Below are 27,983 nucleotides of genomic sequence, written 5' to 3' on the forward strand. Positions count from 1 at the left end.
ATCAGGAAGCCGAAGAAAAACAACTTGGCTAATACACTAAAGTTTGGATCATTACTGGTATGCATGTTTTTCTATTTTGAAAAATTATTTCCATCAGTCAGTAAAGTTGTTTGGGAACTACACCGACCAATCACCCATTAGATTAATGACTTCATCAAGAAGTTAGGAGATAATTTCAATGATATTATGGATGATTACTTTAGTAAATTTCAGGAGAAAATGCATAATAGATATAGGATTCCACCCCAGCTAGTGGAAAAATACAAAAATGATATATGTTTTGAAGTTGACACCGATTACTGTTATGTGAATGCTGTGGAACCAAGGACTCAATCTTTGTCACCGATGGGTTACGAGATTGACTTTGACATCACACAATAGTAAATTGATGCATTTCTTACATTACCAAGGCATGCTACCGAGCTAAGGTATGGAACCTATGAGGAAGTAAAGGAAAAGGTAAAAATGAGCATTGTAGTACCCAAAGCTACAAGAAAGGCAACAAAAATGATAAAGGCATTGTCAGAGAAATTCGGAGAAGAATATTCCTCTACACTTGTCAAAGGCACCATTGCCATTACCGAAGAGGAATCTGAAGCCCAAGAGGTAGCAATAACACTAAGCACTGAATTGCCTAAGAGAAAAGTGTTGAAGAGAAAGAAACAGGACACATCAAAGGCCTCACTGACTCCACCTCCAGTAAAGCGACCTAACACTAGAGCATCTGCAGCCTCATCGAGTAAGAAAACAAAAAGTGTTATTGCTCCCAAGGTAATAAAGACATACAAGAAATCTACTTGGAGACTCATTTTGGCAAAAGAGTCTAGTGATACTAAATTAGAGGATGCAAGCAAATTCCAGATTGTCAAGAGCAAGAAGGTAAATATACATCGTGTTGAAAAATTTTGTGCTAATCTGAAAGAATATGGAGGATTTGGTTCATTTAGATATGTCAAGTATGAAACCAGAAATAATGATGAGAAGAGACAAATTGAAGAAGCTGTCATCTGCACACTTCTAAAATTCCGGTTAGCTCCATTGGAACTAGCTAAGTCACTTCCGAATGAACTTTACTTGCATATTGATAATAGGTGGAAGTATGCAATGGACTTGGAGAAACAGATCAGAGAAAGAAGTCTAGTTCATCTATTTCCTGACATGTCAGTAGCTGAAATAAAGGAACATCTGACAAACTACAACTCAAAGTTTCTTGTCAAATAGAGAGCCTTAAAACTGATGAATGGGTTGTATATTGAAGTGGAAAATGAGACTAAAGCAAAGTGGTAGGAAATATTTAAAGTCAAGGATGCCGGTGAGCAAGCTATAGTTGAAATTGTTGATGTCACCGAGCAAGATCTTGATGTTACTGAGAAAGACCCTGCTGACACCATTCAAATAGATGAAGATGTCATGGATAAAGAGGCACCGGAATAGGAAATGATAGAAGGCAATGCATATGCAAAACTTGTATCTAGTGAATCAGTCTTGGAACAAGTTCAGCCTTATCCAATGGTCAAGCAACCTATCTCAACTGAAACCCCTCATGACATGGAGCAAGGCATCGAAGGTTACAAGTCTACAATAGGAGAAGGTACTACTCAAGAATAGACATCTCAAGCACCTTCTAGCACTACAAATGTTGAAACTAAGACACCGAGTACCGAGACACCAAAGGACTCTACAGAGGCTAAAGAAACCAATCAAAATGTTGCCTCTACTGAGCAACCTACCGAGGGTCATCAAGCCTCACAAGCCCTTGTCTTAGTTCCATCGGTGAAAGGTAAAGAAAAGAAGATGAAAAAGCATAGTTTTAAAGTTGATTTGTTAAAACCAATAGTGTTGCCCAATGTAGACATATCAAAATTAAAGGGGCAAGCACTCATTGATTTCGGTGAACTATGCAAAGCAAAGGCCGAACAAGAGAAGAAAATGGCCATTCAAAAGAAAAATAAGGTACTTCAGAAGGTGAAAGCACTCTTAATAGATATGCTACCTGAAGCTACAGTATTAACAAACAACCATCCACATTCAACTAGATGAACTCCTAACAAAGATAGAAACATCTAGAGTAGATGCATCGGAATATTTGAGCAAGCTAAAAGACAAAGAGCTCACTGAAAAAATGATAGAAGAGGTATAGAAAGATATAGCTATTGGCAAAGTTAAACTTGTCAAATTTATTGCTGAGTTGACTCCTCAACTCAAGCATATTCTTTATTTATTTCAGAAACTCTGCATATTTTCTTTATTCATTAAAGACATTAAGAATAAAATAGAGGCAATTGAGAAAGAGATCACCGATCTCTCAAGCAAGTTGACCACAGAGCCAAATTCAGTTCAAAATTTTTACACAAAGCTACGACAGCTCATGGCTCAACAATTGGACCTAAGAAATGAAGAACACAAGATCCGGATGGACATAATGACACTTCAGACATTATTCCTTCCTCATCTTTCATCCATCCAAGAACAGATCAACCGAGCCACCTCCTTATCTACTACACAAGAGGGAAGCACTCTAGATGGCTTAATATCATTATTGGCTGATATTCAAGCACAAAATTCTTTAATGGACAATGTAAAGAATGCACTCTCTGTCACTCTCACCAAAGCCTGGACCAAGTACAAATCCATTTTTGATCAGTTACCACCCCCAAATGGTAATTAAGTTTTGATGTTTGTCAAAAAGGGGGAGTAATATGTTACAGTACTAGAGGAGTAATACAGTATTGGGGGAGTGTAGCATTCAAAGCATCAAAGTATAAAATCAAACAATAGGAGTATAGTATACAGGGGGAGTATATCGAGCAGAGCAAGTAGAGTATCCAAGAGCAGTGAACCGAGCAGTAAACAGAATAGTAAGCAAAGCACAAAAAATAGATCAACAAGCATGCAAAATCAGAAGTTTTGTATAGTATATCGATAAGGGGAGTATATCTGGATATATTATATTATTGACTATTATATATACTGTCAGCATAGTCAAATTTTGCAAGTATATAGATTATTGAGTTATAACTTTGAAAGTAGTTTTTTGTCAAACATCTCAACTAATGTCAAAAGGGGAGATTGTTACTACTTATCAAGTTGCCATTAGTTTTATGATTCAAAGTTATTCTATGCACTCTAGTCGGTTATCTCTACCGAGACATTCAGTCGGTATGAACAATCTAGTCGATTACAGAAGAAAAGTAGTCTCAAAATGTAGTATACACCGAGCTGTCTACCGAGTATTATTTCATGTCTACTAAGCAACAAAGATGACACACCAAGTTGATATATACCAAGTGAAATGTGTTACCAGATTCATTGAACCTGGACATGCATATGCAAATGTGTTACAAGATCGAGGCACATCTAACCATTATCACATTGGAAATTGCACTTAAAGATTGTGTATGATTTTGAGGTTGTCTAACCAATGAAATAATTTGCATGGTTATTCATTCGATAAATCACATTTGTAAGATCGAAGCAATGAATGGATCACCATTATAAGAGATCTATTTATACTGCATGAGTTAAGAATTAAAGAGTGTGTGTGTGTGCATGAGTGTAAGAAGACTATTATAGAGACACAGAGGTCACTGAGAAGGTTTTCAGAGAACAGTCGAAGAATAGAGTAAACAGAAGGGTTTACCAAGTTACTATATGGGTTACCGAGGTATGCTATAAGCAAGGTAACTTATTCTGAGCACATAGAATCTACTGGAACATTCCAGATGTAAAGTTGCAGATATTTGTAATGATTTTATTGTAATATTTTGAAGTTGTAAGAGAAACCTTTAACAGGGTAAAAGACTCTAATCAAGTTGATAAATTGTAAAGCCTCTAACCAGGTGCAACATTTAGTTGAAGTGTTGTAAAATCCTTTAGCAAGGTAGATCTAACAGATCTTGATACTCCTAAAAGGGTAAGCTATCAGAAATAGCTAAACATGTAGCTCTAATCGAGCACTCTTTATTATTGCAGCAGTGAAGTTGTGGGTGCCATCTCCACCGTAGTTTTTCTCTCTAACCAAGAGTTTCTGCGTAACCAAAATATATGTGTTATGGAGTGAATCATGTGTGATTGTTATCTATTTGTTTTAGCTTTATATTATGTTACTACACTATTCAGTTTATGCATAACAGTAAAGTTAGTATTGAAGAAAAGTTTTGAAGTACTGATTCACCCCTCCCCTCTCAGTACATTAGCTTTCCATATTGGGCCTAACAAGATGGCATTTTGGATGATATTCTTGAGTGTGACTTTAATTCCTTCAAATTAGTTTTGTTAGTAGTCAAATGGTATAGGCTACGATTGAATAAAAATGATCCTGATAGAACTGTTATTGAACATGATAATGGTTTTATAATGCTAAATACAAGGTCATTTGAACCAATTGGGGATGAAACCTATGTTCTTCCAAGCCAATGTGAGCAAGTATTTTACTCAGAGGTTCCACATAAACCGGGTTTTTCATTTGTTGTTAGGCATGATCCAAGAGGAAGGCCAATAAAGTATAATGTGATGGAAGAAGAAGATATTGAAGAAGAAGATACCGAAGAAGTAGAAGATGAAGTGGATGATGATCACGATCGATAGTTTCTCAATGACGATGAAGAAGAACAAGAAGAAGAAGAAGATGATGATGATAATGATAGTGATGGTGATGGTGATGGTGATGATGATGGTGATGGTGATGGTGATGGTGATGGTGATGGTGATGGTGATGATGATGATGGTGAAGACGTTGATGATGATGATGATGATGATGATGATGATGATGACGACGATGATGATGATGATGATGATGATGATGATGACGACGACGATGATGATGATGATGATGATGATGATGATGATGATGATGATGATGATGATGATGGTGATGATGATGATGATGATGATGATGATGATGATGATGATGATGATGATGATGATGTTGGTGATTGTTTATTACCTATGTGATGGATGGTGATTTATGATACATATGTGATGGATTACATGTTTATGATGACACATGATATGTGATGCTAATTATGATGCTCAATTACATATATGATGACACATCATGTGATGCTTTTGATGCTTATGATATGTATGTATTTATTGTTTATCAACTTACAAATGTAGTAATTCTTATGATGCTCAATTGATGGTGTTGATTTTAGGTATAGTCCCCATGTGATGTTGTCACCCTTGGTGGGAACAAGTCATTGACTACAAACATCGTCAACCATTTAGTTGAGGATCTTGCATAGTCTACATAAAGTAAAGGTAAGGAATTGAAAAAATTACAATGATTTTGATGACAACGTCTTTTTATTATTTAATACTCTTTTTGTCTACAAAGTTCATGTTGTTCATGTTGTGTACTATGTAATTTCGCTAACGTTTTTAATATATTTTCTCTGTCACGGGCTGACATGGATCCATCACATGTCATAGATAGAGGTGTAGCTTGCGACACTTCTACCGAGCATGTAAACCTCATTGTAATTGTACAAATTAGATAGAAGCAAACTGTAACATTACTATGCTCTTTTTTTAAGTGATTTATACTAATTTTGTAATTGTTAATGATATTCTTGGCACAGATGGATGTTCGGGGAAAGGGAAAGGGAGTTGCAGTACCTGAGCACCTTTCTATGGATGTGGAATAATTAGGGTTAAGAAATGATGACCCTGAAGATCCCACAGACCTTGTGAAATTCTTTAAAATGCCTCTTATAAAAATTAGAAAAGAGATTGTTGCTTTGGCAGCTGTGCATCCTACCACTGATGAGATACGACAGAGGGTGGAATTATTGTTTAAGACAATAGAAAACTTGCAAGTAAGTAGTAATGAAAGCTTTAATTATAACAAAAGTTCAATAATGGTTTATATTTTACTCTCTTTTATGTCATTAACTAAAATATGTACGTATTGTTTTTACATCAATTTATCCGCCCTCATGAAAGTCATTCCCATGATCAGGGTGTTGCAGGATCTTCAGGTGATGATGATTTTCTTGTATTATCACTTGCTTGGCTTATCACTTTGAGTACCCAAAACACATCATACGTGATATTGTCAATTTTCAAAATAAAGGTTCATCCTTGTTTACAATTCTTGCACTTTTCATATATTTAATGTTTGATATATTTAATGTATTATTCTTTAGGTGTTGTCAATGTTACTATGCAAATGCCGCCGCCGCCTCATCAGAGGTCACCCTCACCTGTATTGCCAACTGCAATGTCGGCAACATGTAGCATACAGACATCCTCTAATGCATGTCATATTGGCCCACCCACTATTGGTAGATCCCTCTTTTTCTCTATCTTCTGTCATGTGTTTATTTCCCTTCAAGCATTCTTTCTTGAATTCTAATGCCATTTCATAGTGGATTCATTTTTTGTAGGAGGAGATGCACATGAGGATGTGCCAGAGGTGACTATTGCTGATAACATACCATCATTTCCTAGATCTTCTCATATTGCTAGTACGGGAATGTTGCAGGCCACATTGGTGGTGAGCGATGAAGAAATGCTTCCCTTAAAGATACAAAAGGTTCTAGGTACTTTAAAATTATTATTATATATACTCTAATTGTAATTTACTTTGTGATCACTCATTTTGGACTAATGATCCCATGAATTATTTGCAGACAATGATATTATATATAAACATCTTAGTGACATTGCATTGCAGATATTTGGGCCCACCATATGTAAAAGGTGGTACATCATATGTGAACTAACCCTTATCCACTTTTGATTTCCTATCATTGCTAGAATAGTTTTCCTTTGATCCATTTCTTAAAGTATAATAAATGTAGCTTCAGTTCATTTCTGAATCTAACAGGTTTGTTTTTTCTTTAAAGGTGGAATGACCAAGAAAAAAGGTTAAAAGATGAATTGACAAACCAAATGGTTGAGTGGTTTGGAAATGACACCTTTGACAAAACCAAGCTCCTTGAAAAAGCTGGCACATATCTAAAGTATGTGAGGGACAAATACAGGACCCATTTGGAGAGGAACCTAAAGTACGAGTGCCCCCCCATGATTCCACAGAGGAAGTGGAAGGACCTGATTTTGGATGCCAATGAGAGAATTGAAAGGAAAAAAGGAAATACACCACTAGATGCCAGAAGAAGGTATGAGATATTATTAAGAATGTAATTATGTACTAATTAATTACTCTTTATATTTATATAATCTAACATATTTCAAACTTTTTATAGATTGAGTGACACGTCAAAGGCAACCAAGGCAAAGCAAGAAAAGCTTGAGCAACACAAACTCGACTCAGGTGGTTACATGAAACTTGCTGCATGAATTGTAAGTATCTCATGTAAATGAAATATTGCATCAAAATATTAATAAATTGCAAACATTTTTTTTTTATCAAGCAATGCAAGCAAAATTCACGGTACCAAGAAAAAATGCAGGGCTCTGAATTCAATAGAGCACCCACAGAAGATGACAAGGGAATTGCCTACCAGCAAGGTTATTCAGCCATGGCTGATCGGCTACGAGAATTGAGTGGGCATACACAACATTCGAGTGCATCTGTCACACAGGTAAATATGGTAAATGGAAGTTGTTTCAAATTGAATACTTTACCAATAATCTAATTGATGTTGAGTTCCAACATAAAGTGACTATATTTGTTTTAAATAAGCAAGCAATGATAACAATGTGCATGTCATTGGAATGCAGCCTGCTAATTGTGAAACACCACCTGGACATGAAGGTCCGGATGTGCATCCCAGTAGTGGAGGTATTCATTTGCTATTAAAATTTATTTATTTAGCTATTAATACAATTAAACATCTTAATTTGTGATTAGAGTAGTAATTAATGTAACCTTTTTTGTTAATATTTTAGAGCATGTAGTCGGTGGTGAGCAAGTGGAGCATGATCTGGGTAAACAACCTCAAGAACATGATGTTCCCCACTCAGGTAAAGAGGACCATTGTTATTGCTTTAAACAAATATAATTGCAATTGGTGTTCAGCATTAATGTAACCTTTAGTATTTCAACTCTAGATGATCTAGAGGGTGTTCAGCATGTTGAGGTTGAGGCTACACAAAATGATGTGGCCCCATCAGTTAAAGAGCACAACAATTATGTTCTCTAAATTAATGAAAGACTTGTAACAATAATAAAAAAAAAAATTGAATTTAACCCATTTCTTTGTTATTGCAGAGGACCCCCCTTCACTTTAGTCTCTTCGTCCTCAATATAGGACTAGGCATACATTGATATCATGAGCAGTTGGCGGAACATCTATAGAGGGGGGAAATGATGAAGAAACCGATGTTCCACTTAGTCTTTTCATAGCTTCAAAGAAAAAACAAAGAAAGAAATGATTGTAATCTAACTAATTTGATAATGACTGATTTTTATGTGTTAGTGAATGTAATTATGTGCTAATTAATGGTTATGGATGATATGTGTTAATTAATATTGATGAATGTTGCATGTTAATTAATGTTAATCAATGTTATGTGATATTAATGAATGAATTCTATATTTTATTAATTGTAGAAAGAATTAATGAATGAATGTTATAAGATGTTAACAGGGAATTTAGAGTGATGTTAGGGTGCGGAGGGGCCAAATGAGCTTCCACCTTCACGTGGTTGGCCCTATTAAGTAGAGAATATTAAACTATTCTCGAAACTAAGCGAAGCTCAACAAGGTAACACACTTTTCAATATTTCATTATGTTGCACAATTAATCTTATTGAATAATGTATATTGAATCTTAATTGCAGGGTGCAAGTGGAGCCAACACGAACAACACCACAAGTTGTTGGGTATATTGAACTCCCATATTGTCTTGTCTATACACAAACAATATGAGTTGCTTCTAGTGTTGATATCCAAGGTAGGACTGCAAAAGTTATGAATATGCCTCATCCTTGTAAGTTTTTTTATTACTTGTAAGTAATGAATATGCCTCATCCTTGTAAGTTTTTTTATTACTTGTAAGTCATGAGTATTGCTCTTTAGTTGATTAAAATTAAATGAAAATCTTTAATGAATACACAAAACTATATACATATGCATGCGCACCATGGTTGAGATGGTCCAACTCCCTAGTCTCACTCTATGAACTAGCTCATGCCATATCTAAATCAAAGACATCTCAAATACATGGTCGGTGGAAAGCTACAAAATGCCATTTTCATACATAAGCAAGACATACACAATTGGGCACAATCACCAAGAGAACGGTAAAAAGTGTGTTTGAGATTGTATGATGAATGCTTTTAAGGATTGTATCATGGATGAAAAAAATCTCTTCATTAATCCTTGACTCATGATTGCTACAATACTTCTTTAGACTTCTCATGTCATTTGTTGCACTTCTTCACTATTTTGAACTGAGTTTTAACTATGAATTTTCCTTGACTTATGACTGTACCTAGCTTTGTCCTATCTTTGTAAGCTTCCTCTTTGAATTGTGGTTGTAGCTTTGATAATACCTTTTTAATGTTGCACTATTTGTAAGGAGGACAACTCCTAATGCATGTTGCAAATTGTGTTCTAGTGACTGAGGCCAACCTAATGCATCTCAGAATGGCATAAATTGCCAGGATGGAGATATAGCAGATGAGTTCAAGATTGTTGTTGTAGAAATTATTCAATTTCTGTGCTTTAAATTTATGTATATACACTATTTATAGTCTACTCTATATTTCCTACTCAGCTACTCCTATTTCTTTAAAATGAAATGTGAACTAATGAATTGTATTCTATAGATGACTAGTGCCTTTCTTCATTGTTTGGGCTACAGAGTCTTTATATTTCTTTAGGACTTATTGTGTAAACTTATGAGATAATTTTTAAACCCACCACCTCTCGATGAGTCTGTCAGTTATATTATTACCAAGCGCTGTGGCTTTTCAGCATATAACCGGTAACCAACATTTTTTGTTTAACAAACTGGAAGATAAACAAATTGAGTATTGCCATCTCCTCACCGATACCTATCTGGTATCCATCGGTCCCTTTTTATGTCAAAGAAACCCTGGGCTTTGGTGACTTCCTTTATCTTTCCATTGAAATTCTTTTTCCATCGATATCACTATGCTCCATCGATGAATGGGTCTATTGTCTCACTGAAGCCCCTTTTATCCTCTCTTTCTCATCTTCCACCAATAAAGTTATATTGATGAAACCATGTGTATCGGAGACATGCCTTTTAGTCTCCTCAAAAATCATATTCTCATCGAAATATTTTTTTTGTCCGCCAGGTTTCATGTTGAAGAGACTTTGGACTTCGGTGACTTCTTTTGTCCTCCCATCAAAACTCATATCCTTATCGATATCATTCGTCAATGTAGTTTTCTTCTATTTTATGGATATCACTTTTTCGATGAGAATGCTTCTTTCGGTGTATCTGTTTTATCTTGCATCGATGATATTGTTTCTTCGAAAGCCTTTTCTCATCGGTGGGGGCCACCTCTGCTTTCTTCGATACCTCTTTTGGTGAGTCTTTTTGCACCGATAGTGTTATATCCTCGAAGAAATTTTCTTATCGATGAGAACCATCTCCACTTTCCTCGAAATCTTTTATCAATGGAGTTACTATCTTCGATGAGTCCTTTCTGAAGTTGATCAGTGTTTGCTTTCTTCGATGCCCCTTTTATATCGACAAGACATCGCTGGGTCTCATCGATATTGTTTGAATCTTAGATACTTTGATAGAATGCTTTTAGACTTGTTCGATAACTTATGGGTTATTACGGTATCAATGAAAATGATGATTTCTTCCAAAGGGAGATGGCTTCTATGATTTAACTTCTCAAATCAAGATATTTTACTTAATTCAGATTTGATGCTGAACAGAATGACTGCACTATCACCATTCTATCTTTAAGATTTGACTACTCTCTGGATTATGATTATGACTGTCATGATATTTCATGAGACTTCTCTATCCCCATATGAAACCCTTTGTTCCCACAAATCAATGCTTTGAACTTGACTGCAACTTTATAGTGATCACTGTCTTTGTACAGTAAGCTTGCTACTTTCTCAACTTTTGATATGTTGGAGGCTCCTAGGATGGTTTCTATCTTATAGTCACAATACCTTGCTATAATTTGTAGCTATTGTATGTTTATTTGTTTTCTATGTTTATTTGTTTCCACTCTTAACTCATAGTTCAACCGAATATGGTTCATCTTGGAATCAATGCACATTGGTTATAATCAGATTATAACCAGTCTCCATTGTTGCGAGACCTGAAGAAGGAAACTTATCATCAATTATATGCATACTTTTGGGAATATAGAAAGACAAAAAAATATATTAGAACCGTATTTTTTGTTGAGTCATAATATGATGTGTTAATTTATCTAAATAAGGGAACCAATGTTGTATTAGGTTTAATTCCATGATGACAATTGAAGCTTGTTAGAGATAGGGGATTTGTAGTAGTTGGCTTGTTAGGTTATGTCACAATCCCATGAAGGTCCTTGTAAACCATTAATGTCAGTAGAAATGAGACTGTTATGTAACGAATTGGATCAGCTAAACCTAGAAGTTCTGTAACCAATGAATCAACTGACTCAAGTGTACGTTAATTATCTTATGATGGTCATTTATGACCATTATTCTATGTTTATTTGTGTCCACTCTTAACTCATAGTTCAACCGAATATAGTTCATCTTGGAATCAATGTACATTGGTTATAATCAGATTATAACCAGTCTCCATGGTTGCAAGACCTGAAGAAGGAAACTTATCATCAATTATATGCATACTTTTGGGAATATAGAAAGACAAAAAAATATATTAGAACCGTATTTTTTGTTGAGTCATAATATGATGTGTTAATTTATCTAAATAAGGGAACCAATGTTGTATTAGGTTTAATTCCATGATGACAGTTGAAGCTTGTTAGAGATAGGGGATTTGTAGTAGTTGGCTTGTTAGGTTATGTTACAATCCCATGAAGGTCCTTGTAAACCATTAATGTTAGTAGAAATGAGACTATTATGTAACGAATTGGATCAACTAAACCTAGAAGTTCTGTAACCAATGAATCAACTGACTCAAGTGTACGTTAATTATCTTATGATGGTCATTTATGACCGTTATTCTTAGTAGACATTAAGCAGTTCGCTAGATAGTTGGTTAGTAAACCAGTGAGTTAGTTGGCTCAAGTGTATGCCAGATGTGGAATATTACACGTGGTATCAGAGCAACCAAGTTTGAGATTGAACCTCAGGCTTTCCACCTATAAACAAAACTATATACATATGTAGACGTACTATATACAAAACTATATTCGCAAGTAAATCTTTTATTCAAATCCACGATATGAAACACAGAGTTTTACTGGAAGAACACAAGTAACCTTATCTCCTTTAGATAATATCACAAGCAACTACCTACAAAAAGATGCAGTAATCCACAACATATACACAAAGGAAAGACGACTAATTATATTATGTATGTTTACAAAATGGTACAATAGTAAGCCTGAGGCTATATTCTACTTCTTCTCTAATGATCCTTATTGTTACAAAAGTTCCCTCATTTATATGAGGGTATACATTGTCACCAAGCATCATGGATTTTCAGCACATAACTATTAATTAGCACTTTTGTTAACAAACTGGAAGATAAACAAGTCCAGCATTCCTATGTGTTGAATGTACTTATCATCTTTATACACTAGAACGTCATTGTTTAGTGTCCTCATGTCGCTTTCTATCTGGAAAAGATTGGATAGAATATGGTTAACATAAAGTGACAATTCTTTGTCCTGATCCAACTCTGCTACTGCTCGATTATTCTCATCAATGAACTCTTGTTTCCACTGTTCGAACGATACTAACTCACCATTACTATAAAAAGAGGGCACCCTAGGGTTATTCCCATTGTCTAGCCTCTGAAGATCTTTCCTTAATTGATTTTCCAATTCATCATGGGACTTCAAGTAAGCCTCAGCTTCAATTTTCTCACCTGGATTAATCAGACTATTGTCATTCATCATGTCTTCCAACCGAGACCTAAGCCTTTCATGCTCTTTCAAAGCTCTGACTATTCCAGTGTATGTTTTCCAATAGATTTCTGCAACTTGCATCATACTTCTAAACCTATGTTCAATGATCTCCAGAATCAACTTATCCATCTTTTGTTGTACCTTTTCTACTTGCCGAGATGTCTTTTTGGCCTTATTCCTCAAATACATAGTGTATGTCAAGGCATCCATGGCATCTTTGTCAACACCTTATGTCATCCATGTTTGATTGGTACCTGTATCAATCTGAAGCAATCTTGCTTCCAGCCTCTATTTTTCTTCATCGGTTTTCTCATATAGGCTTTTGTATGTAGAATTTTTGCAGACCAGAAACTTTATCTAATCTTGGTTCAGTTTAGCAACATCCAAATTTAGTTTGGTAGTTGTTCTAGGGTTAGTCTTTCCAACCTGTAGCACCATCAAATGTTCAAAAGCTTCTTCTATATCAACCAATATAGGTCTTTTATCTTTGGGATAGATAGCCCACTATAGAAGAGCCTTCTAATCTGGATCATATCCTGATCCTCTAAAGAGTTTATCACTCTCTTTTGACATCATTTGCCTACTTGGGTCTTGTTTCTTGAGGAATCCATCAAACGACAAGGCAGAGTTCATGTCCCATCTAGAGTATAATAGCACACCAGCTTCCTTAAGCATTTGTCTTCCCTTCTCAAGTGTCATTTCTCTCATCACAAGATCCATCTCCTCTAGTAACTTTTGAAGCTATTTCTCTTCTTCACTATTTATCATGTTATTCCTAATTTGAGATCCTTTATGTTGATAGAGGAATGAGATGAACTCCTTGGAAGCAATGAAGTCACTATCAGCAATGAAATCCTCATGCTCCAAGAATCTGATGTCAGCCACTTCTCAGACATTCAGTTGTCCTATTGCCAATTCTATCGGTGTATCCTCTTCATAACTAGGGGGGTAATGCTCTCGAGGAGTGAATGGAATGATGCTAGATGTGGAAGCAGGAGACATATGAGCCAAAGGATCTGTATTCCTAATAGTATCAATGTAATCCCTAAAAACATGAGGCAGGACTCCCTCAACTATTTCCAATTCATGCTCCACAAGTTTATTGGCCAACTCCAAGGGGTCTTCAATATTTTGTAGCATGTTATCATCCATTTTCCTTCTAAAAGGCTTCCATTTATAAGCCTGCATTGCTTTCTCAAACTTTATTCGCTTCACTCTGGCCTCTTCTCTGCCAATGTTCTTAATGAGGTCATCCAGTAGGTAAGATTTATGCTCTCCAGCCTTCAGCTTTTGTGATGACCGGGCTATCCTTATGTATCCTTCAGGATCGAAATTGGGCCTTGGATCCCCCATAGCCATGCCATAATAATCCAATTTTGTCTGCAGCAGGCCATAACTCTTTGAAATTTTCACAATAAAATCTGAAAATACTAACAACCTAGGTATAATTGATTGTTTCCCATGGCTTGTCAGATGTTATGTACTCACTATTGATAGTTGCCTCACAATTTCCAAACAAGCCACTCTTTTAGGGATTGTAAGTGGTAGTAAGTATGGTCTCCCTTCGAACCCATATACCCTGACTTGTGTGCAGTTTGAAAAACAATACCAATCTCCCCAATTGTGTTCAATTGAGGGATCTTCAGGGAAATATTTTGGTCTTAGGAATCTTTAAACCTCTGGTGCAAGGGAATGATCACATGGGCATACCAACTATCTATATAATGGCTTGACAAAGAACTCCTCAAAATGCCAATATTGATTATTCACATACCTCTGGTCCCATGAAGGAACCCATAGTTGCACTGGTTTTCTCATCCCAACATTGTCATATGTCCTGACACATAACTCTTTTGGCCATAACCCTTCATCTTGGCCCACATATAATAGCATATGCATAAGTAAGGAATAATGCTTGAAATGAACATTGATGACATCCCCCTTTAACTTTTCTAACCCATGATTCAAAACCTCAACCAAATAAGCAGAAAAATCAAAGAAGCAGGGGTCCTTAGATTGCAAATCGGCACAAATGACCATGGCTGCAATATCCATCAAAGGATGGGCTTTTATCCCTAGCACTTGGGCAACACAGTAATAGGTATACCTGAAATATGGATGGAAAGTGTTGACATAATAGGGAGCTTTGTCATCATGACCTAGTGGCACTAAGGACCCTGCATTCCTAGGTCTATGTATAGGGAGTCTCCACGTTTTGTAAATGTGTTCTAGGTTAAAATATTCACTTGTTAACTTCTTGAGGTCAATCAATTCTTCAAATCCCCAATCCAACTTGAACATGGTGTCAATAACCTCCTTTCTGATTGCAAGAATTGGCTCACCCATGTAGTTATATATGGTCCTAGTTTTAGGGTCATAATTGTTTGCCAATGCCTTCATGAGCTCCACATTCATGAATACATTAGCCACAACTAACCTTCCTATGTTGAATCGCCATAAATTATTGATAGGTTGAGGGGCAACTCTTCTATTGTACCCATATATGAATAATTCATACCCTCTCAATTTTGTCCATATGTCTCCAAGATCCTCAAACCAGTCCTCCAGGCCTTCCTCATCAGCTCTAATCTTCTTGGACCTCAAACTGGATGATGGGCACTGGTTAATCAGGTCCTGGGCCAAAGAACGCCCTTCCCTTTTCTATCTTTTAGGTTTTTCTTCTATAGTGATAGGTTCTTTTCCCTTTCTGGTCTTATTAGTTTTAGATGATGATTCCATTTGAATTTTAAAAAAGAGGTCTCTATGCAAACAACTTACTTGGAATTACTGAGCTTTATCTGTGAATTCGCCCAATTCCTACTTTTAGCTCGTCGCCTGTGAATTCCTTAATGCTGTGTGCTTTGATGTTGATCCACTACTTATGGCATATTTAATCAGTTAGTAATGGCTGTTTTGGACAATGGTCACTCAGACACACATTCAAATTTAATGGCGATGTGACCTTTCATGGGATTTGTTTCTGGTTTTCGTGGCAATCAATAATCATTTCGATGAGGATATGTCTTTCGATCATTTGTTTCTTTAGTCCATCGATCTCTTTGTTTCTATCGACAATACTTTTGTTTCGAATATTACTTCGATCAAGTATTTTTTCCCTTCATCGAAATACTGTATTCGGTCAGTATGGTTGTCTCCTCATTGAAACATATTTGATATCCATCGGGTCTTATGTCGAAGAAACCTTGGGCTTTGGTGTGCTCCTTTATTTTTCCATCGAAATACTTCTTTCATCGATATCACCATGCCCCATCGATGAATGAGTCTATTATCTCACCGATAAAGTTACATCGGCAAAACCACGCATATCGAGAACATGCCTTTTAACATCCTCGAAACCTATATCCTCATTGATATCTTTTATCGATATAGCTTCCTTTTGTCTGATCGATATTATTCTTTCGATGAAAATGCTCCATTCGGTGGGTCCTTTTTATGTTGCACTGATAGTATTATTTCCTCGAGAACTTTTCCCGTCGATGAAGACCCTTTCTGCTTTCTTCGATATCTTTTGTCGATGAAGTTATTATCTTTGATGAGTCCTTTATGGAATTCATCGGTGTTTCCTTCCTTCGATGGCTCTTTTATATCGATGAGACATCACTGGGTCTCATCGATCCAAATTCAAAAGGTATCGATGAGACCCAACAATGTCTCATCGATATAAAAGAGCCATCAAAGGAAGGAAATGCCAACATCAATAATAATAATTTTTTTTTAATTAAAATTATCATCGTTGGAATTATGACACCTACCAAGCTTTCGACCGACAATGTAATCGGCGGACATACAGCATCGGTAGAGTCCATTGGATTATTGTATTTCCGACGTGTATGGCATCGTCGACCAATCTGATACCAAGTTTTCAATGGTTGATTTTGTCAGCACTCTGATGAAAATTCATCACAAATTCAACAAACGACTGTCAGAAATCAGCTCCGAATGTACTAGTGTGGGATAAGTAAGCAGATGGAACAAAGCAAAAGTTATCCCGAAGAAATAGAGGACATATACGAAGTGATACTTTGGGTTTGAGTGAGAATATGCACATAGATACTTGGGCTCTGAGATAAGAAAATTAGTGAATGAGCAATGAAATATTTATCCCAAAGGGTCGCGAAGGTCAAAGAAAGGAGGCCCGGGATAAAAAGGCAAAAAGAAATACAATAGAAAGCTTATCTCGAGGGGCTGGGAGGTGCATCCTTCGAAGCTCTGGGATAAAAATAACAAAGGAAGACAAAGTGAAAAGCTTATCCCGGGGAACACAAGGCATAGTGGGGGCTTGATTTTGGGTTTCAGTGAGAATAAATAAGAAGGATAAAGCTTTGCTCTAGGATAAAAAAGAAATGAAATTCAAAGTAATTCTTATCTTGGAGAGATAAAAGAGTTAGAGAAATGGGCTCCGGGATAAGAAACAAAGCAAGAGATGGTGAAAGTTTATCCCAGAGCAGTAAGTAAAGTTGTGAAAGGATGCTCGAGGAAAGAGAATATGATGAATTCATGGCATTTATTGCCCCGCGTGGTGATTAATATAACATAAAAAGAAAAGGTGGCCAAAGAGGAAATATAAGGGCGCCAACTCAGGGGTCAGAGGAAGTCAAGGATTGATCGTGGTCATTCAGTTCACCATCTATGGTGAAAATTCAAATTTTTGAAACCAACGACAACTCTACCTTGCACAAAGGAATTAATGGCATAGCAATAAAAGAAAAAACTTTGTTACATTTGTATTCACCAAGAATTCAAGTGATCGAAGAGCGGTTGCAGAGCAAAAAGAAAGCGAATTCAAGCAGTCTTAAGGCATCCAAACACAAGCAACAAACCGGTAAGTAAAGTTAAGCACCTTCTGTGTGATTTTGGTTGAATTGCTCGTGTGAGTTGTAGGTATTTTTAGAGCCCATCATTTTTAATTTCCTGCTCTCCATAAGTTAGCTATGGCCTCCCCCATTGAGAAAACCACAGGCCCTGCTGCTGAGAAAACCCAAGAGGCTGGAACCAGATCAAGTGTCCCTAGTGTTACCCATGTCATCCCTTTGAGCATGACAGCCCCATTGCAATAATTACAGGGTACCCCCAGTATTGAGCCAAACCCTGAGCCAATTCCTGCACAAGATGAGGAGGTTGAATCCAATGCTCCCCCCAAGCAAGACAAGAGGAAGAGGGAAGCAAGGAAGCCTACAATTATGATTTCAGAGGAGAAGATAGAGGAGGAAGCCTTGGCCCCAAAAGCAAGGAGGCCCATTCCTAAAAAAATGAAATCAAAGAAGGATGGAGAGGTCGGAGCTTTCGAGGAAGAAACTCTTGCTTAGCAGACCCCTCCAGTGATTTAAAAGGAAGGAGTTGCAAACAAGAGAACCCCTCCCAAAAGGAAGGCTGAATCTTCCTCTGTTGCAAAGTAATCTCCACAACCTCAGGAAGAACCAATAGCACCAGCTGAGCTTCCCAAGACAACTGTTGAAGTGGCGAGGGAAACAGTGATTAAATTGGAAGAATTAGCTTGGAGGCAGACAAAAGCAACCTGGGTCCTGAGACAGGACTTATAAGACCTATTCCCCAACTCAAGCTCATTGGAATCAGATAGGATGAGGTGGAGAGACACAGAAGATAGATGCAGGGATGCCATTATGGGGTATAGGGGGTGGAATATCTTCCATGCCTTTTATGGAAACAGGGACCAACCTAGCCCAATCTCTAACCACTGGAAGTTGAACTTGGGAAGTATAGTGGTTCCAAATGTATTTATTGAACCAATTTTAATCAGAGAATTGGCTAAGAAATTTGACCCACCAAGCCTTATTGTCAAAAACCTTCAAGGAAAAGTTATTTTGGATATCTCTCAGAAGGCTATCCCTGAATGCTTAGGGCTAGATGTGTCAACCATTAAGAGGATCAACAAGAAGGCCTTGTTGAGGATGTATGATAAGAACATGGGGAGAATTAGGAGGGAGTATTTGCCTATGTTTTTAAGAAATCTCTCCAAGATTGCCCCAAGCTATATCCTGCCCTCCAAGATTGGGCCTTTTGCACTGGATAAGTTTGAGACTTATTTTATAAGAACATACTATGCCCTGTGCCAAGTCTGAGGAGAAGACTATGGGTTTACCTTGTTGCCAGTAGATTATATGATGATGGTAGTAGCCATTCAACCCCCAACCACCAATGAACTTTTTGATTTTGCTACAATTATCCAAACCAAGTTATATGAGAGCCTAATGAAGGCAAAGGATGAAACAATTGCACTAGACTTCAAGTACTATTCTTTGGTGTGCCATCTCATTTTGTATCAAAATAGGTCAACATGGTCACAAAAGTTGAACATCAGAATGCTAGATCCACAGACAGGGTTACCTTGGCCTATTGAAATATGGACATAAGTGTGGGACAACAACTCTCACTTTGGGGATTATTTTGTATTATTTGATTATTTTTTCAAAAGGGTTTTAGATATGTTGATTGTTGTGGTGAAAAGGCTGCCTATGCACATAATTAAGGTATTAAGAATAAAATCCTGCAGAGCTCCAGACGTATAGTATGCAGATAGGGATTTTAGCCATAATTTTGGAGACTTCTTCTTTTATGATGATTGCACAATTATAAGGTGCTATGGTTTTGAGAAGGCTCCTCGTAGGCTACCAATTTTTCTATCTCCTAGGCTTGCATTCTTGAAATTCATGTGGCAAATGATGTGGGTGGATAAGGATCAGATCCCAGAAATAAATGGGAAGCATTTCCCCAAAGCCACTAACTTTGGATAATTAAACATTGGATATAATAATTTCAAAAAAGATCCAGTATTTCTTGATCAAGAACTACAGGCTTAAGGTGGTTGTAGCAAAAAATTATGATCCTGAGGGGTACATAGGGGACTTAAGGCTGAATAAGCTCAAAGAAAGAAGTTACCATCACCAATTCTATGAGATGGAAGACCTATTGAGAATTTCTTTGCCAGGTGAAGCTATCCAATGGAAGAAGAAGTGGAAGATGCTAAAACGGATAGAGAAGGAGATAATAGCAGAAGACAAAAACTACAAGGGGCTTTTTAGAGAATAATTCCAATCTGACATTGTCAGAATGATCATTCTCCTCCGACATCCCAATGAGATAATCTGAAAGGACATCCAAAGGAAGGAAGCAAAGGATAAGGGGATAAAATTTAGGAGTAACCTATTGCTGATAGCCCCACATTCTCCAAAAAAGGGGTGGCTATCATAGAAGAGGGGCAACCTGAGTCCTCTAAATCAATAGCCAAAGATAAAAGGGTAGTGATGGGAGAAATAAGAAGAGTGGACAAAGAAAAAATAAAGATCTCAGATTTTGTAGACATCCCTGGGACTGATGACCCCAATGTGCCTCCCCCTTCGCCTCCTAGATATTTTTTCAATGAGAATGAAGCAGCAGAGCAGTTGGATGACATAGATAGAGCTTTGGTTCCTAGTGTCATCCCTATACATGAGGTGGTTGATGAAAGAGTGGCTAACTCAAGGGAGTTCATGTCTGATGACAATTTTGTGAACTCCCCTGAACTTAAATCTTTTTGGCTCAAGGAGAAATTGAGAAATGCAACTGAAGGGGAAGAAATAAATGTAGACCCCAATAATGTTCAATGTAGCCCTGAGGAGGTAAGAGAAACGGTTGCCAAAAGTAGCATGCTTCTAGTCCTAGGATGGGACCATAGAAAAATATTCTAGTTAGATCAAGTAGTCAAGCAAAATGACCCCAAGGTATGTTAAAGAACATGTAGACTATGGGTCTGGGATAAATGTGGATATCAAAGCATTTGCAGTTTGGGCTAGAGGATCAAATGTCAATCGACCAATTGTTTCATTTGGATTAGAACAACAAAGGGGGGAGAAAATTTTGATGAGAACTAGTGACACCACTACAGGGGAGGTTTTTTCTCTGACTTCCCATGTGGCCCAATTTGCTCAGATAGTGGCACAAGATTTAGAAGCAAAGCACATTATTCTCAGGGATAGTTTGGTCTAACTTAATCATAGTTATCACTTATTAACCATTAAAAATTGCAAATTGATAGAAAAATTGATTAAAGCTAAGACAGGGACCTTAGGAGGAATAAGGCTTGAAGAGTTAGAGAAGGCCACAAGGGAACTACAAGAAGCCAAAGAGGAAGCTTCAAAGAATTACTATGAGATCAGAAAGGATTTAGTTTTGAAGGTAGCCAATAGAGTCATGGACAAATTAGAGGAGGTCCATGCTAATTATTCTTCTCTAAACAAGATTCGCAGTGAATTTGATTCCATTCTTTTATTCTTTCAGTCTATTAGGGCTACTTGGTTTCCAAAAGGGAAACAATTGAAAATAATTCACAATTGCAATTAAAGTTTTTCTTCATTCTGTCTTTTTGTTTTCCTGATTACGGTCATAATTACTCTATGATTGCAAAAATATAGAGCTCTGTAACCAAGGAAAAGATAGGTTGTATAGCCCACCATGTGTCTACTAATGTTATTTTCCTTTGTAGGGTTCGAGTAGAAAAAATTATTTTGGTTCTATTAAAAATAAAAAAACAAATTATTTTTCTTACTTTACAAATTTCTATGAGGATTAAAAATGAACACCATGCTTGTGTAGAATAGAAAATCATTGTAACTGAAGGATAAAAATAATTTTGTTTTACGTGTCTTTGGAGTGATAGGTATTATGCTCTCCCCTTCAATGGGTGATCATAAAACCAGACTCTCTTCTTTTATGCTTTCATTTAATTTTTGTACTTACATCCTTTAGAGGGCCTACCTTCCCAAGTTTCCCTTAGGGTGCCATTAATGGATGATGTGAAGGGAACGACCCAAGTGACTACAACTAAATCCAAGTATTCTAACTCACTCTAATCAAATCACCTTTCGAGATGAAAATCTCTTGGGACGAAGCATATTTGAGTTTATCTCATATCGAACACTTTGTAAGGCCTTGCAGTCTCAATCATGCTTGTGTGACTACATATTGTTTGGTAATTTGTTGGGCTATAGGCCTCAATCAAGCTTTCTCGACTTCAAAGAGTATCATCGAACAAAAGCCTAATTAAAAACCATAGCAATTAAGGCCAAACCGAGTCAGTAACCAGACACTTGGATTATCACAATGCAAGGGTGGGGAATAATCTGCCCCCAAGATACTCACCATATATCTCCCAGTATAATGGGCCAATTGAGGAGCAATCTTCTTTGGTCTAATTTATGGAAAAGGGCAAAAAAACGGGCGCACCCTAGGGTGTGATAGGGTTGTTTGAGTTGACGGAGTATCAAGATGTGGGTTGTGGTAATACTTGTGACCTTTTTACCTTAGGAGTGTCTTCTTGATGTGCTATTAGATTACCCAAATACAACCAAAACCAAAATGGGGTCTTGAAAAAGACTCCAACATTCATGAGAATTTGAAAAAGATCTTTAAACAAGAATTATTTTTGTGTTATTATTCTTTTTTATTTGTTTGTTGTGTCCTTTGCTACATTTCACTAAATTCAAACATTTTATAAAATATCAAAAACAAAGTGGAATCTCAACTAGGTTTAGTCAAAAACATCAACTAGATCAAACCCCTCAACAAGGTCAAGTTTCAACATCAACATCAAACATTAGATCAAAATCAAACTTTTGCAACAATTCTAGAAATGGAGAAAACATCTTACATGTTGTGATCTTAGGTCCAAACCAATCAAGAGAACATCATGGATTGGCATTATGCATTTTGTAGGGAAGTTGAAGAATTCATCCCTTCCATTCCTATTCCATCACCATCCATAGAGATCTTAGCTCAACAAACGAGAAACATGACTAGTCCTAATAACCATAGGGATTGGTTAGAAAAAATGATGAGAGAAGTGATAACCACGAGGGAATCAATAATAGGCCAACCTTCTTCTTCTTGTGAGACAATTCAAACATGTCAACCTTCATTCTTCAACAAAAATATTCCTGCCTCAGTTCAACCAACATTAGAATCATGTAAAAATTATTTTTCTTTCAACCCACTATATCAATCATACCAATCATATCAACCCAACATTAAAAGTATCTCTTTCAACCAAAATCAAACCCCTTTCAACCAATGTTCAAATCAAAATTCACACCAACACAATATTCAAACCTCTTTCAACCAAAATCAAACCCCATTCAACCAAAGTCCAAATCAAAGTTCACACCAACCCAATATTCAAACCCCTTTCAACCAAATGCAAACCCCATTCAACCAAAGTCCAAATCAAAATTCACACCAACCCAACATTAAAACCTCTTTCAATCAAAATCAAACCCCTTTCAACCAAAGTCCAAATCAAAATTCATTCAACCAAAATCAAACCTCTTTCACCCAAATCATACTCCTTCCAACCAAGTCCAAATCAACCATATCTATCCACCATTTCATCATCCCCTAAAGTCACACAAGACCAATCCATTCTATCTCTATCCAATAACACAATCTCCCAAGGGTTATCCATCATACAAATCCAATCTAATTCAAGTCATGATTCAGAGGATCTCATTCCAAATCCTTCCACATCATGCCAAAGTGTTGGAACTTTCCAAAAATCTCCCATGCAAACTCCTTCCCTGTGTCAAGAGGACAATCCAAAATCAGAAGAAATCAGTCATGAAATAAATCAGGACCAAGAAGAAACCCTTCCATCCTACCCAATTTTGGATCAAGATCCCACCAACCAAGAATTTTATGAAGTTCCCCTCATTCTCTTCTCTTCCACTCATAATAACACCCTTGTTCCTCAAGAGCAAGATGTTCTTTCAAGTTCCATCCAACATCCACCTCTCAAGCAAGATGAAGACATCCCTTCCATCCTTCCTAATAATCTCTTTCCAAGTCAAGATCAAATCATACCTTTACCCTCATGTCCTAAAAAAGATCCCATTATCGTTTCTAGTCTCCCTCATGATTCCAATACACAATTTGTTTATGAAATCACCAATCCAGATCATACTACATAGGAAAACTTGTCAACAATTGTATGTGCACCATCATCAAATACCAATATGGTGACCAAAAAAAAAATAGCACCAACCAATAAGATCAACACCTAGTTGGCTTCATCCTCCTCTTCAAGTGCATCAATAGAAACAGGCATAGTACCCACTCATGTCACAACTTTGAAGCCAAAATCTATTTGCCTCATACACCCACACTTGAAAGACTAGGGGAAAGAGGGTCTACAATAGCTAGATTGGTTTGAAAATAAGGAGGCTCAGCAACTATACATGCAAGACTCCTGGCTTAATACACTATTGAAAAAGACGAGTTCATCCAACTCTTCAAACAAAGACCAATGAAACATCTAAACAAAGTTCATACCAACTCAATAACAACATGCATCTAAAAAGATATTAATCTAAGGGTGGGTTCATTTCAATTTTTAGTACTGCATTTGCATATTTCTTTATTGCATTGCATGTCTTCATTTCAGAGTGCATCATAGTTGCTTGCATATCACCATTGCACAACATATAACTGCATATCATTATTGCTTTCTCATATAGTTACATCAATAGAAACATGATGATTACTTGAGTCATTTACCTGTTTGCACTAAAAGGAGAGAAGGTGGTCTCATTTCCTAGATACTTATTCATGAAGTCTTTAGGAGGCCTTTAGTCATTCATCTTCAACGTCACCTTGTGATTAACCTTTATCCTTGGTTGGGTAGAAATTTCACTATCAAGTCTTGTTACCCAAAATTTATCAATTTTTATATCTCACACATTAGTCAATAGCTCTAATTCATTACAGATACCTAGTTGATTATGTGGCTGGTGAAAAATCCAAAATTCTACTTCAGTGTCATTGTAATTGTCATACCCACGTAGGTTTCATTTCTTACAAGTCGAGGCAAGAAAATGAAGAAAAGAAAAAGTGCTATGCCAAAATCAATATCGAAATATCATGGCAAAAGGAGAAATGATATATTACTAAAATATCATGCATACAAGTGTGATAATAAAAGCTTGACTATGGGAACATGCAAATAACTCCATTAGGGCTATGGACACCTGCTGACAATGGAGCAATATTTGAGAGATTACATTGCATAACCTCATTGGAGCCTAAAAGCTTGTTGGCAGTGAGGCTTCATCGAGGTTGCTTTTGAAGTCAGAATAACCTACGTAGCTACTATAATACCCTAAAAATGGTCATCTAAACCATGAAACCCTAATCTTGACAACGTCACCAAGGTCCTAACCAAAGGCAATTAAATAAATCTTGAGCATACAATTAATTCTTTAATCATCAATGTCACATGGCAAAATAAATCACTCAATATTAATTAAATATTTATTTAATTAATTAATCATTCCAAATAAATCATTTAAACAATTATCTTATTTATTTTAATTGAATATCCTAGCATATTTAATTAAATAAATCAATTTGCCATAAATCTGCAAAAAAGGAAACAATCAAGAAAGAGGAATTGGACATTATGAGCACAAATCTTCAAAAAAGGAAACAATTGGAGATAATATTGAAAAAAAAATTAAAAAATTGATAGATAATCTCAAAGAAAGCATTTAAAACAATTAAATATTAAAATTGAATGAAATAGAGAATAAATCAGTTTTTTCTAATTTTATCTTAATTCAATTTCCTTTAAAACTGAGAAAAGCATCCAATCACATCAATTCACCTGGATTGTGCTTCCTCTTGGAAAATCTTGACCACTCATCATCACTTAATCTCAACCTTTGGTTTCTTTCTGAATTTTCTATAAATTCAGGTCTTCATCTCTCATTTAAAAATCATAGAGAATCTATTGTTATTATACTGTTTTTGCTCTAGGTTCATTGAGAATATTGCATACATATTTAGATCATTTATCTCATTTATTTCTTAAATCTTGTTAGATTAATTTTGCATCCATCTAGCATTAATATCATGCTCATATAGATTAAAAATCCTTCGTTTAGGTGTTGTCTAGTCACTAGATAGCTAAACAATCTGAGAGCAATCTAAACTCGCATCTACTAGAAGGCAATGGGTCAATTTGTTATGGTTTTATTATTCATGTTTATATCTTTCTAACCATGCATGTAATGATTTAATTGAAGTGTTGTGCTTGCAGATACAGGTCCACTTTTCACACACATTTTTGGCACCCACCGTGGGGTAGAAAACTACTTTTTCAGCCTCAGAATCATTCTTTTTATCCTACAGGTTCCATCCGTACAAGCTCTACGAAATATCGAACGAGTAGTTTCACTGCATCGTACGACATTATATTGAAGCCTGTAGTTTATCGTATGACATAATATTATACCCTGTAATTTGTCGTACGAATCAGAATATGGACTTGTACGACATATTGTTTCTGGTTATTTGATTTTATCCTCTGTCGTCCTGTGCTAATTTCTGACTCGTACGATAAAAGTTTTTTGTCTTTTTTGTTAGGGTTCCCACAGATACTGAGAGGGGGGGGTGAATCAGTATCTAACTGGTAATGTAATTTTCTTAAAACTGAATATGTAGAATATAAAGTAACAATATACCGATATGCAAGAATTAATGCAAATAACAGAAACAAAAGCATGCACATGAAAAGAACACCATTACACAAGATGTTTAACAAGGAAACCTGGTGTGGGAAAAACCTCAGTGGGATTTGTGACCCACAATATTCACTTACTGGCCAATAAGAGAATATTACTTACAATAGGGGCCTGCACATGCAGGAAGGCCAACTGCCTAGAGCTCACTGCTCAATAAGAAGTCACACTGACTTACAATGAGGATTTACACAAATCCAATATTCTGTACTGCTTTACAATAGCATCTTCAATGCCAAATTCAGTACCAGTTCTTGCTTTGTTCTTTACATATACCCTTGACCTACAATTCGCACATTAGGTCTACCTTATAATTTATTTATTGCTTTCTATCCCTATTGTACAAATGCCTACAATGATCTCTTTTATATACAAGAGTCATTTTACAATTTGCCAAGTAGGCTTACAATGATAAACAAAATATTACATATCAAAAATCCTATCGGCCTCTGTGCCGGTATACATATTTCCTTCTATGCCGGTGTACATCTTTTGTGCCGGTGCCAGTGTAGATTGATTTTGTTGATGCCGGAGCACTGTTTTGTTTGAGTAATGCTTTGCCAGTATAATGTCTTGCCGGTGCCATAGGATTGCAAGGTTGCCTGTGTAATGCTTTGTCGGTATAATGTCTTGCCGGTGCCATAGGATTGCAAGGTTGCCTGTGTAATGCTTTGCCGGTATAATGTCTTGCTGGTGCCATAGGATTGCAAGGTTGTCATCAATGACAAAACCTTCAATCACACACAATGTCTCATTGGAGTGTCCATATGCCAACATTTTCATTTTATGAGAATTGTCGTACAATTCTATTCTTTGTTAGATTAAAAGCAAGTTTCACTTTTCGAGGTTTTTCTTGAATTAAATTTTGATTATGCTAATGCTAACCCTGAATTGTCTTCTGTCTACCTGGTATTTTCACAGCCTGACCAGTTTCTTGCAGGACGCTTGTCAAAGAATTTATCAATCAAACAGACGTCTATCAAAGAATAAAAACAAAATGACTACTGATGTGTTTTTTTTGCAGGTTGCCTAAAGAGAAATCAATCAAACATTGTGTATTCTTTAATTTTTTCTAGGCACCTAACTTGCTATCTGGGTAATGAACAAATCTATCTTTTGTGTTTTTTTGGAAAATTCTGAGAGGTAGGAGAGTATGCTCTTGTCTTTTTAAGACAATCAGAAATCTAGACCCTTGAGGCTTTTTCTTTGTTTGAGATTTGTACATCTTTAGTAGGCCTGCCCTACCGAGGGGTTCAAAAACTCTTGAAGCCATTACAGCCAATGTGAGGGGAACGACCTAAGTGGGAACAACTAAATGCCAAGTATTCCAACCCACTATAAAATAAACATGATTTGATGAAAATAAAGTCAACGACAGTGCTCGGGAATAGCTCTCCTCAG

Source organism: Cryptomeria japonica, chromosome 5 (assembly GCF_030272615.1).
Source record: "Cryptomeria japonica chromosome 5, Sugi_1.0, whole genome shotgun sequence".
In the NCBI taxonomy this organism is placed as follows: Eukaryota; Viridiplantae; Streptophyta; class Pinopsida; order Cupressales; family Cupressaceae; genus Cryptomeria; species Cryptomeria japonica.